At 44.8% G+C, this 13,085-nt stretch overlaps 1 protein-coding gene across 6 annotated transcripts in view; it reads left to right on the top strand.

Annotated features, from left to right (window-relative positions):
• Nucleotides 1-13,085, top strand: part of Adgrf5 (adhesion G protein-coupled receptor F5) — a 94,333-nt gene that overhangs the window by 24,090 nt on the left and 57,158 nt on the right. For 2 of the 6 annotated variants that reach the window (XM_076557829.1, XM_042266561.2), the window contains exon 1: nucleotides 1,741-1,956. The exons of 2 other annotated variants lie outside the window; for them this stretch is intronic. The gene's annotated coding sequence lies outside the window, so the exon portion shown is untranslated. Of the gene's footprint in view, nucleotides 1-1,687; nucleotides 1,957-13,085 lie in introns of those variants that run through there. 2 more of the 6 variants (XM_042266558.2, XM_042266562.2) reach the window with 2 other exon arrangements.

The raw sequence follows: 13,085 nt of genomic DNA, 5'->3' as shown, positions 1-13,085 counted from the left end.
CACGTATAGGTTATATGTGAATGCCATGCTATTTTATATAAAGGACTTGAGCATCCTTAGACTTTAGAATCTTCTGGGACTCCTAGAACTGGCCCCTGAGGGATGACGTCAGCTAGCCTTTGTCTCCAGTCCGATCTCTGCTCACGGTCTGCCCTGCAGAGGTAGCATCCTCAGAAGAGGAGATGTGCAGGGAGAAGGGGCAGAGTGGAACAGGAGAGAGATGAGACAGCAGGAGACTCCATGTCTCCAGCCCCGGCCTCTAACTCTAAACTTTTTATTTATCAGTTCAGTGTGTGTGTGTGTGTGTGTGTGTGTGTGTGTGTGTGTGTGTGTGTGTGTGTGAGTGTGTGATGAGTAGAGGTCAGAGGACAATTTTATAGAGTTGATTTTCTCCATTTACTTTTATACAGGCTCCAGGGATCGCACTTTCATCTTGAGGTTTGTGTGGTAAGAGTGTTTACATGCTCATCCATCTCCCTGGCCCGTCCAGCCTAGGACCTCAGCTCTTCTAAATGATCAACAGCAAATCCTGCAAATTTGATATGTTTTGTTTTGTTTGGTTTTGGTTGGTTTGGTTTGGTTTTTCAAGACAGGGCTTCTCTGTGCAGTTTTGGTGCCTGTTCTGGATCTCACTCTGTAGACCAGGCTGGCCTTGAACTCAGTTCCGCCTGGCTCTGCCTCCCAAGTGCTGGGATTAAAGGCGTGCACCACCACCACCTGGCTTCGATATGGTTTTCATCACAGTCCCACACAGTAAAACTAAGTTCCAATATCATCAAGTCATATCCATGTGACTGTATGAATAGACATTGGTGGGCTATGATTTGAATCCTTATAGTCGGATTCTGGGGTCCTTGTTCTGTCAGTACATGGTTTTCTTTAAAATTTGGGACCATCCGGGATTGCTTTTTTCCCCACATAGATTCCTGGGCCCCAGCAAGACTTCATTCAGCAAACCTTGTGTGGATAGAGTTTCAGAAATTGAACAGCATTTCCCATACACAAAAGAAGTTTAGTTAATGACGACCTACCACTTCCCATGTTTATTCCAACCCCAGGCAGGTCACAGAATCTCCTCAGTCTCCACTGTCCTCTCTTGTGAGTTATGGGCAGGCAGAACTGTTTCCAGTTCAGAAACTGTGACTATGATGGCAATTTACTCTTAAAGCCTGTGGCAGGAGCTGGCCGGCTAGCCCTCTCCATCTCTCTCTGTCTTCAGATACCTCTGTCGCTGAGAAGATGTTGCAGTTGTCACTGTATTAATATCATTTGATCGACAAATGGTCAGTTTCCCTGGGAACTAGATGTCCCCTACTGTGATGTGTTCGACGCACAGGTCTCCCTAAAGCTCTGGTCAGGTCTCCAACCCCTCAGATATTTTTAGCTTCTGACTTCTTGGTCCTGCTAGAAATAAGGGGCTTGTGGGTAATTTTAATTTTCCTTATACAGTCTAAGTTCCCAGTCATGCCTTGAAGGCTTCCATCAGGTATCCTGCACCACTCATTCGTAAGCTAGCCCATTTCTGGCTTGCACTGTTGGTAGTTTTTTAAATCTTTTAACTCCCTTTGGAGAAAGGAAAGCAAACAAGTCTGTCCACTTGGTGGAGAGGCTTCTCAGTAAGAGGACCTGAAGGACTTCCCATTGGGCGTGAGGGAAATTGCACACGCCATCCGCCATCCGGGGAAGTGGACCAGGAAATCGCTTCTTGTTTTTCAAAAGGCAAACGAGGCTCCAGGGGATGGCTCCGAGAGGCTAGGAGGAGTGAGCAGCGCAGGGAGGCTAACCTTGAGCAAAGGAGTGACCGCTCCTGTTCACAATGAAGCCTGCCCCGCTGTCCCCTGACTGTCTGTGAGGTTCCCCAAGAAGGCTGCGGGGCCAATGGCCCCGTAGTGAAAGACAGAGAAGCTTCTAGACATCTGCTGAGAACAGGCGCCTGGAGACAACAGTGGTGGACAGGTAACAGTTTCTTTCTTCTTCTTTCTGTATAGTCTGTGTCCCTTTGCAACCTGAGGCATTTTGACATTCCTTCAGCGGTGTCCCAGTCATGGTGACTTAGATCACTCAAGATCATTGGCTGTTGGAAGATCCCAGCGAGTCTCCCTCCAGTTCACCGGGATCCTTAAGGATTCCCTCTTTGGTAGGGATTGCTTTCCTGAATCCCCCCAAACTTGTCAGGAGCACTGGTGAGCCTGTCCTGATAGCCATGCAGTTGTGGTGGTGGTGGTGGCGGCCTGGAGCAAGGGGAGGTTGCCCTTGAGGAGTTCTCAGACAGTGCTTGGGTGGGGCAAAGAGACTTCCCGGCCACAGCTGAGGGGAAAGCAGCTTGTGTGTTGCTCAGTAAAAGTGTGTGGGACCAAGAAGCAGTCAGACTTGCTTGGAATGTTCTGGAAAGTAGGGGAAATCTCTGTGGTGTATGGCTTTTGTTGTTGTTGTTGTTGTTTTAAAGAAAACCAGGCTGTGCAATTCCACCATAGGTCTTTGTCCTTTCTAAAGGGCCCGATGCAGTTGTTTGTTGTTATTGTTTTGTTTTTATTTGAGACAGGGTCTTGTGTCTTGCTACATAGCCCTGGTTGGCCTGGAATTTGCTATGTAGACCATGTTAGCCTCAGACTTGTGATCCTCCTGCCTCTATGTCCAGAACACTGTGAGGACAGGGGTGAGCCATTTTTTTCGTAATTGCATAGGAACACATGGATGTATTCTTATTGTAGAAGACTAGCTCTTGACAGTTTTCAAATATTATACCACCTCCATACACGCTTTTTCTCCTCTCCCCCACAAATTATATCACCACGTACTCTATATGGTACCAGTTAAAGGCTTATTTTTTTTGTTTTCCCTGGCTCTTAGAGTAAGCCAGGCTGGGATCTCACACATACTCAATGTCACAGTCTCGTGATGATACCTAATATCTCCTCCATAAAAGGATAACGTGACTCATGAGGAATGTGCACTGCTCACTAGAACTTATAAAGTGTGAAAAAATAGTACATTTCTTTTTACTATTTTGTCATTTTGTGTTGCTTTTGGCTCTGGTACTTAACAATATTAACGACAGCTTCTCCAGGATGAAACTTTAACAGTTAGTAGTTTGGGCATTTCCTTTGAAGGACATCAGAGTTAGCCTTCTTCTAGAAATAAAAAAGGGGAACGATAAAGAAATTAACTGGCTATACAGATAGATCAGTCATTCGATAGCTAAATGGTTGACCCAGGGAGGACTGGGTGAAGGCAGGGAACATTTGATTTTTACTGGATGGATCATCTTCCAAATATTTTAATCTTCTGTACAAAAGGCGGCCTTCTCTCTTTGCCCCAACTCTGTGTGATCTCTGTGCCCACAACAGGGGTGCCAAGAGATCCACAAGGCTAGGCCAGAAAAGTAGCTAGGTAGAGAGATGCAGGTGTATTTCAAAAAAGAATGCATCCCTGAAGAAAAGATGAGAGACGGTGTGCCACAAAGGCCAAGGACTCAGGCTTTGGGATAGACACTACCCTGTGCTCTGTGAACTGGGTATATTGTGTAATTTAGCTAGGCTTTGGTTTTCCCATTATACAAGTGGGGGGATAATGGTGGTTTTCGTAAGATAGGATCATAAATAGATAAAAAAAAAAAAAGAGTAAGGAAAAAATTGCAATGAACCAGTCCTCAGGGGTCATAGAGAATGGGAGGGGCCTTCAGAAAGAAGAAACAAACAAGGAAAAATGAAAAACTCCTGAGAGTAACAGCAACTCACTCAGTTGTTTGTGTGTATTTTCTTGATGTTTCTGAGACTTCTGCACCCCGAAACGGAAGGTCACTTGGGGCTACTGGATCTGAGATTCTGTTTTAGGCTGTCTTGCTCAACCACAGTCCCCTCTTCAGAACTGTCGCTAAGCTAATGAATCCTCTCACCCACTGTGCTGACCTCAGGGTACACCTGATAGCCCAATGCTGCACAGAATGCAGCCACATCACTGGGCACCACCTGGTACTCAGTGGCATGTCAGGGCAGTGGATGCTCACGCAAGCTACCCCCTTCTGAGTGGTGAGGCCGATCCACCTCCACTAGGTCTCCGTTCAGTCTCTTGCGTTCGTATATAACTTCTGCATCCTCAGAAGACACCCATACCTCTTCTTTCACCATGCCGCAGGTAAAGCTGACCTCTGGCGGATTCCAGTATTAGTGAGTAAAAGCTGAGAAGTGCACGAACATTTCCAAGAATCCGAAAGTGAAGCTAACTAATTTGCCCAGCTTTACACAGTGACTTTCTGGTGGGACTCTGAGATGAGAATTCAGATCTCTTTTCAGCTCTTCAGCCCACTTCTTAACTAGGAACGTGAAGATAAACGATAACAAAGAATTGGCGTGATTATCTGGAGTCCATTAGCTCTGCAGCATGCTTTGCTGGCGACTGGGAAAATGCATCCCATTATTGCGTCATTTGGATATTTGCAGACTAGAATACCTCCTGTCAGGTGCTGTCATCCCAGGAGCTTCCCCAAACCAGAGCGAGATCCATACACTTAACTGTCGCAGTTGGATCAGAACCTTTCTGGAAGGGACCTGTGCCGTGTGTTGTTTGCTGTCAATCTCCCCAGTGGTTCCGTTATGCCCCCGAGGCTGAGAGTGGAAACCTTGGCTGTAAAGGGTGGAGTGGTTAACGTGAGGTACAACGACATTACCTGGTTATGGTTCTGAAAATCTGGGCCTGTGCCCAGCTGTGAGCGCTATGAGTTAGAACCCTGGCAGGCAAGGATGGAGAGGACATTCCTGTCTCCACCCAGAGTGGCATTCATTGTCTTTCCCATTTAAACTGGAATGACCCCACTGACTTGACACAGATACATTAGCGCCTGCTTCTTGCAGACCTTGCGGAGTCTGATTAAACGTCCTAGTAAACAGGATATGCTCAGTTAAATGCATGAACTGGCTGTGTGTGTGCACACCGTAAATGCACAAGTGATTTACCAGTGTATTTCAGTTCACATTAACTCTGGTCACCACCCTCAAAACAACTGAAAGCTTGCTTATTTCCTAAAAGATAGTTATAAAAATAAAGACTTTAAAGTCACAGCCTAGGAGAATCAGGTGTCCCAGAGCAGCTTGCTAGGTTTCACAGGATTAAGAACGCAGACACCCTTGTCCTGTAATTAATTCCTTTAGACTTTTAACATGAGCTGAGTTGCTAGTATTGAGAATTTGGATGGCATGTGTTTATGGAGTGCTCACTGTGTTCTAAGCACCATGACCATTGTTTTGTGAAGATAGCTTTTTTTTTTTTAGTTGTGTCAACAGGCCTGTGTTATTGTAATCCTTATTTAATAGAGAAGCAAATATACAAAGGTTAAGTAAATTGCTTAAAGAGAAAACACTAATGTGTAAGAGAGTCATAATTACATTTCAGGCAGTCTGACTTCAGAGTTCATGTTCCGAATTATTGCGCCACACTCCACAAACCACAACACGGGTGCCAAGAGATCCACAAGGCTGGGCCAGAAAAGCAGCTAGGTAGAGAAATGCAGGTGTGTTTCAAAGAAGGATGCATCCCTGAAGGAAAGATGAGAGATGGTGTGCCACAAAGGCCAAGGACTCAGGCTTTGGCAATAGACACTACCCTGCGCTATGTGACCTGGGTATATTGTGTAATTTAGCTAGGCTGTGGTTTTCCCATTATGCAAGTGGGCAATAATGGTGGTTTTCATAAGATAGGATCATAAAGACTAAGTGAGTCTGATGTGTGTGCGTGTTTAGCCTTACATCTAGTCTGTAGACGTGCTTGATAAAAGGTAGCGGCGGTCATTGTTATTGAGTAATTAAAAAAAAGGGAGGGGCCCAAAACAATGCCCCAAGCTCAAAAAGGAAGAAAAATAGCTTCGCAGTGGTCAAGACCCATATGGGGAGACACTCAGAGGTGGCAATGCATCTAACCCACGTTTACTGTTAGTATTTGTGCCATGTTTGGTAAAGGAAGTCACAGTAAAAGCTTGTGAGTGGGTCTGTCCATATCCAAATATCCCGGAGACAACTTTGGCTGAGCTGGGTTTGCGTTAGGTTAGGTTAGGTTTGTCAGATGTTGCCGAAGCATCCATCCTCAAGACATCTGAAAATGTTGGAAGTGCTTGAATTAGATGCAGTGGTGGTCTAGAGGAGAGCTCGGCCAGAGAAAACTTAACAGTTGCTACTGTGTAGGATGTGTGGTCAGGGAAAGGGGGAGGGTCATTCAGGAGATTACAGCCACCATCCAGATGTGACTGGGTAACATCCAACCCCCTCAGAAAGGAACATGAGCTCCTCCGAGAGTGTCATCAGTTACCTAGCAACTGCTTGGATGCCACTCCTTACCCCTGTCTGCTTCTTGTACCCAAGAATAACGGTAGGGCCGTGGGCCTGTGTATTTGGAGAACAAAGCAGCAGAAGTCGAATCCAGAAAGAGATGGTTAGGAGAGACTGTGGACGCACAGAAGACAGCAGATTTGATTCTAGCTGAGCCAAATTCAGACCCAGATGGAGATGGTACAGCTGGAATTATGTGCCTAGTATTTAGCAGATAGGCCAGGGTAGAAATAAAGCTTGGACTGTTCTCACATAAAACCACTGTTCAAACTGGGGAACTAGACAAGCTCCCCAGGAGCGAAGGTGTCAAGGTAGAAAAGCCAAACCGGAAGGTGAGGCATTTGGCAAGATTCCGGTTCTGGGGGTTGTGGTGGATGAGAAAGGAGAGAAGCAGGGGAATAGGGGGAGGAGAAGGGATGTCACAGAGGAGGGGACACAGGTAAGGAACCAGAGGGAGCCCCAGTGAGACACATTGTCAAGTTCTTTTTTTGTAAAATACTTACGATAATAAGCTCTACAGTCACATGGTCCAGATTAATACATCTTGGAGCATTGAGGTCTTATAGTTACATCTGGAGAGAAAACTGAAAAAATTATGATTTCTTTTTCAGTTTTGTGTGGCATAGTCCTTATCGTTAAAATTCAACAGTATTTATAATGGGAGAAACAAAAATGTAAGAGAATTAAGATCATGAGCAAGGGTAGCCAGACCACATTGTAGGTGGTGTGGCCAGGACTGAAAGGAGCCCTTCAGAGGGCTAAGATGGCCCTATAACGATGTACATGCTGGAATATTGTGTGTGTGTGTGTGTGTGTGTGTGTGTGTGTGTGTGTGTGTGTGTGCATTCACACATTCCTGGAGGTGTGCATATGCATGTATGAAGGCATGTATGTTGAGGATAAGTGTCTCCCTCTAGGTATCTTCCTCTGTCACCCCCCACCTTATTTTTTGAGCCAGGATCTCTCATTAAACCCGGAAGTCACCAATTTAGCTAGACTTGTTGGCCAGCAAGCCACAGGGATCCTTCTAGCTCCACATAGTGTTCTAGAAGTTTCTGCTGAGCCTGGCCTTTTTATGTGATGCTATAGGACTGAATTTAGGCTGTCCTCTTGTGTGCACAGCAAACACTTTACCAACCAGGCCAGCTCCCTAGCTCAACATGTTGAAATATTTTAAATCACATGACAGACCACACCAGCTCTGATTTTCCACAATCCAGCAATGGAATAGTTAAGATCAGGCCCAGCAGAAGACTCCAGACTGCAGGGTTAGCCACACATCATTAGTGTTATTTAACTACTCACCCAAGAGCAGTAAACCTCCAGGACTGTGAAGCTTACACCCACTCCTTCTCAATCTAGCCCTGTGGCCAACCACAAGGCTACCCCTGTCTGCAGTTGGAAAGTCTACTTGACATTGTTCTCTCTGGTGCAGGGAAACCCCTTTCTGTGAAACATGGAAGCTATGAGATAGAATAGATAAGAGTTCAGTTAGGAACTTCATGTTTTCTTAAAGATGCTAATCTCCGCTTGAAGGTTAAAATCCCCCGGTGACTTACAAGAAGGCAAGAAGCCTAGAGTTATCAAGAATCAACACATGTGTAGTGTGTTTTGGAAAACTCCATCCCATTGTGTACAAACAAATGCTCCTCTGTAATCAGATAGTCTCCGAGCTGCTGGGACACAATGCTGCCACAGAAGCTTATTTCAAGGCAAAGGAAAATTAAATAGGAAAAAAAAAGTTCTTCAATAGAATCCTTTAATTGGCATTGTGTTTCGTGTTTGTGTTGAATAAATATTTACTTTAGAATCCTGCATGTGCCAGGGATGAGTCACCGTATTAAATAAGGTCAACAGAGATAAGTCTTATCGACTCCGCTGTTGTAAATACAGGTCTGTTGGGAGCCTCTTAAAGCTACACTTAAGGATTTTGAATCTGCACTTCTGTTGTTCTGGAGGGAGGTTACATATGGACAGCATCCCATCCTTATTGCATCCTCAACCATCATGCAGACGAATGAAGACTTCTTATTTATTTATTTATTTATTCATTTTAGTTTCCTCTTTGTTTGTGTGTATGTGTTTGTGCACATGCACTTTCACACATATGTGCAGATGCACATATACCCTCATATGTCTACAGAGGCCAGAGGTCAACACTGGTTGTCTGTTTCCATAACTCCCTACCTTTCTAATTAATGTTTTTGACTCACTGACCCTGGAGCGCTCCAATTGGCTAGACTGGTGAACCACCAGTGATCCCCAAGGATGCTGCTGTCTCTGTCTCCCCAGAGCTAGGATTATAGCCACATACAATCTTGCTTAGTTTTCTTACATGGGTGCTAGAGATCCCAATTCAGTTTCTGACATTTGCACAGCGAGCATTCTCCCCATTAGCCATCTCCCAGCCAAAAGTTGTTTTCTCTTTGTTTGCTTTCTTAAAATTCTGGGGACCAAATCTTGGTAGCGTAGGCAATTGCTCTGACATTGAGCCACATGCCCAGTAAACAAAGAAATAATCTCAGAGTGTAAAACTGCTCCTGGAATGAGGCGCCATCACCCATTGCCCATCATCTAGACAAGGAGATTTGTTTTGTGTTATTCTCTCTTGTTGAGGTCATAAGTGAACATACTATTTTTAGTCTAAGTCTTGATTTTGGTAAGGACATGTTTTCAAAAAGAGTCTAGTCTCTACCCTAGGACAAGGACGTAAAAGGTATAAAGAGACAGCTCCTAAATTACTCCTGAAGGGTACAATAGCATGTCTGGTTAGTGAGCCCCAGGCCACGTTGAGTTAGAGGCAAGGCTTCCCTTGATATCACCCATTTATAGCACCATAATTTGTTCAATTCATACAAAAGAGAGCTATGGATACAACATTACCCAAGTATGCGGTGCAGACTGAAGGGCCACCACTCACTCCCTTGAGGCCATTGTAAGCAAATTCTCCAGTCCTGTGCTCGCCATCTCCAATTCCTTGCCTCCTACACGCTCTACAACTCTTCCCAGGATGATTACCACCTCAGTACCCCAACGAGACCTCTATCCTTGTTAAGAGACCATCCTGTCTGAAGTTCCAATGGACACCCTTAGTCCCTCCTTCATGGACCACTCATCATGGACAGTGTTGACCACATCCCCTTTCTTAATGCCAACGCTTCCTGGCTTACATCATTTCCTGCTAACTTGTTCATTGCTTTAGTTTTCTATGTTTGTTTTTGGAGACAGTCTCACATGTAGCGCAGGCTGACCTTGAACTCAAGATCCTCATGCCTCAGCTTCAAAAAGCACTGGGATTATGAGTGTGCATGACATGGCTGGCCTCTTTCCCTTCCTTCTACTGGAGTCTCATTCCTAAATACCTGGATGCAATCATCCTCTTGGCCCGAAGCTGACTGTTGGGAATTCGGCTGAACTTGGTTCCAGCCTTCTCTCCCACATGACTCTTTATGAAATCTTAACTAATCCTGTGGTCCAAATTGTCAGGTCTGCCTAGCCTGGCTTCTGTTCACCTCCCAGAATACCTGTCTTCTGCGCTTTCAATATCCAGGCACTCTGACCCATTTATAGCACCATAAATGGACTCTGCTTTCTCCTACCTCAAGGCCTTTGCACATGATGTTATTAACCTGGAACCTCTTCTTCTAATTCACCCTCTTACCACCCCCCCACATAAAGATAATAAACACTGTGCCTGGGACACCTTCCACAGACCCAAGATTGGGTCAGGTCCTACTTATGGGTGTTTTGTTTTGTTTTTCCAGAAAATTCAGCACACTGATAAAATGATCCACACCACATTTAGGCTTCCTGCATTTAAACTCTTACTCAAAAGTTGTTTAAGCCCTATGTGACTCAGTTAATTTTAGATCACACTGTTAATTAGAAAGCATCCCTGAAACCCTTCAGTGAGATTGTTATAAAGATGAAGTGATTAAATATAGTTGGTTCTCAGCATTGGGTACATAACAACTGCTCAGGAACTGTTAATACTACAGTGACCTGAGTAATTGATTCTTTAGTGACATCTGTCTGCTTCATTAGACTCCACGCTCTATGGAGACAGGACCCACTCTCTTGGTGACCGCCACTTCCTTGAGCCCAGCAGAACACCTGGCACTTGTCAGGACCTAATAAATGGACACATGAATAGATGGGAGAGGGAATCATGGCTTTGTGGAACAATACATGTCATGCAGGCGGGAAGGCCCAGGGTCTGCATAAGTGTGTGTAGGTGTTCGGGGAATAGGACTATTTATAGCTGCATGCATCAAGGGACTAGCATTAGGAGGCAGCCTTTTCCTGGACATGGTGGGTGGGTAAACTTTGAATGTACAGTGACTGCTGGGCCTATTAGATGAAGATTAATGAACCAAGTAAATGGCAGGATTATCTTAGTTTGCCAAACTCTTAAAATAGTTTGCTGATAATTGTTGCCCTCCACCCTCAAGAATGGTTTTTGTTGGACTTTTTGCTTTTGTATGAACACTGGAAAAACTTCTTGCACTATTTTAGATATTCCTGTATCAGCTAACATTAGTAGAAGAAATATGGGGAGTACTTATTAAACACATTATTAAAAAATAAAAGCCAGGTCATAGGGGCCTTGGGTACCAGTGAGAGTACTTTTATTTTGAAAATCATTAAGAGCTAAGCAGAGAAGGCCTAGAGAGAAAGGTGCTTCAGAAAGACTTAATCTGGGCCAAAGCGAAAGGGTCACAGCTATTGTTGACATGGTACACAGGTCAGGAAGGGAGGCCTGGGCCAGGTCTCACATCAGAGGGGTGGGTGACTTTAGAAGTTAATCTGTAAGACTGCATCTGAGATGCAAATAAATGTAAGGAATTGTACATGTTTCAAAGTCACAGACTTCTCAAGGCCAACTGCTGTAACTCAACTTGCAATCATTGAGTCCTGACAAATCCTTGCCTTAGTTCATAAGAAAACTGTGACTCAGAAGATAAAGTGGCCTGCTCTGCATCACATGGATAACTGCTGGCAATGTGAGACTAGAATTCATGTTTCAGCTGCCTGGTCCATTTTGAAAAAAAATTTCTATTTATTATTGTTGCTATTTCACCAAGAAATTCGATCGGCTCAAATGCCCTTTCTCTGGTGGACAGGTCTCTTGGTAATCAATTTCTCTGCTGTCTGGTACAAGCAGTGTGGCTCTGAGCCTTGAACAAAGTTTCCACTTCTATATCTGGAAAGTAAGTAGGAATAATTTAGTAGTCTCACCAAGTTGTAGATGATGGAGGGGACTAAATAAGACAATCCTCCTTTTTTGTTTTGTTTTGTTTTTCTAGATAGGGTTTCTCTATGTAGTTTTGGTGCCTGTCCTGGAACTCACTTTGTAGACCAGGCTGGCCTTGAACTCATAGAGATCTGCCTGGCTCTGCCTCCTGAGTGCTGGGATTAAGGGCATGCACCACCACCGCCTGGCAAATCCTTACTGTGGGATAATGCTTTTGTACACTAGTTTAATAAAACACTGATTGGCCAGTAGCCAGGCAGGAAGTATAGGCGGGATAAGCAGACAAGGAGAATTCTGGGAAGAGGAAGGCTGAGTCAGGAGACCACAGCCCACCGTCCAGGAAGCATCATGTAATAGAACACAGGTAAAGCCACGGAACATGTGGCGACATATAGATTAACAGAAATGGGCTGAGTTTAGGTGTAAGAGCTAGTCAGTAGGAAGCCTGAGTTAATGGCCAAGCAGTTTTAATTAATATAAGCCTCTGTGTGTTTACTTGGGTCTAAGAGCCTGCGGACCAGATGGGACACAGGAAAATTTCCAGTTACAAATCCTCTTATTTCCAGAAATGACATCTCGATGTGTAGCTGAGGCTACCTTTAAACTCATGGTCTTCCTCTTATTTCTTGAATACTGGAAGGCTTGCACTATGGTGCCCAGAGGGCATCACCCTTACAGAGAGCTTAACACACACTGGGTTGTGGTTAGCTACCATCATTGCTAGGGATTGTCATCTCCATCACCACCTGCAATTATCCAATGTCCTATCCACATGGCTCACCAGGATATAGGGAAATATGATTAGCTGGGTTTTTAAAAATCATCGGCAACTGCTTGAGTTCTGACTGTCTCCACTCCTAGCTAGCTGTGAGATAAAGTTAGCCCTAAGCTTTAGGAACCTCATCTGAAAAATCAAGACGGCTGAGTGTATTTGGTGAGGGGCAGATGGGAGAACATGGGAAGGCAGAGCTGTAGGGAGTTTACCAAGCCAATCATTTCAAAAAGAACCCCACAGTGGCCCTGTTGGGGGCATCCTGGCATCCATGTGACAGTCCACGGAATTATCAGACAACCTAGACGTGACCATTTTATGACCAGGAGTTGAATTCCTCAAGAAACCTGTTTGTTTTCTTCTCTCTTGCCATTTCCTCATCCGCAATAAAATCAGAGTTAGCCGGGACCGCTGGTGAGATTCTAGTAGAAGAGTCTGTCTTCCGTGCAGGGTGTTTCTCAGGTTTGCGCGAATAGACTGGCGCTTCACTGGGCCTTTCCTGGTGCATCACCACTCTGCAAGAGACCGTTGCTATTGACAGCCGAGGAGCCAGACATGTCATGGTCCGGGTGTTGCCGAGAATAACCGTGACTTATTCCTGGAATATGACATCAGCCTCCACTTTCCTTTTATCTGATTCTTAAAACTTCGTAGACAGGAAGACTGAGTCCGAGGTGACCGGGAAGTTGCTCAGCACGATGGGGTTAATCCTGGGAATTAGAGCACGGTTCCCAGGATCAGC

The sequence above is a fragment of the Peromyscus maniculatus genome, chromosome 21, assembly GCF_049852395.1.
Source record: "Peromyscus maniculatus bairdii isolate BWxNUB_F1_BW_parent chromosome 21, HU_Pman_BW_mat_3.1, whole genome shotgun sequence".
NCBI classification, from domain to species: Eukaryota; Metazoa; Chordata; class Mammalia; order Rodentia; family Cricetidae; genus Peromyscus; species Peromyscus maniculatus.
The sequence above is the reverse complement of the archived record's forward strand: the minus strand, read 5'-3'. Positions and strand labels throughout refer to the sequence as shown.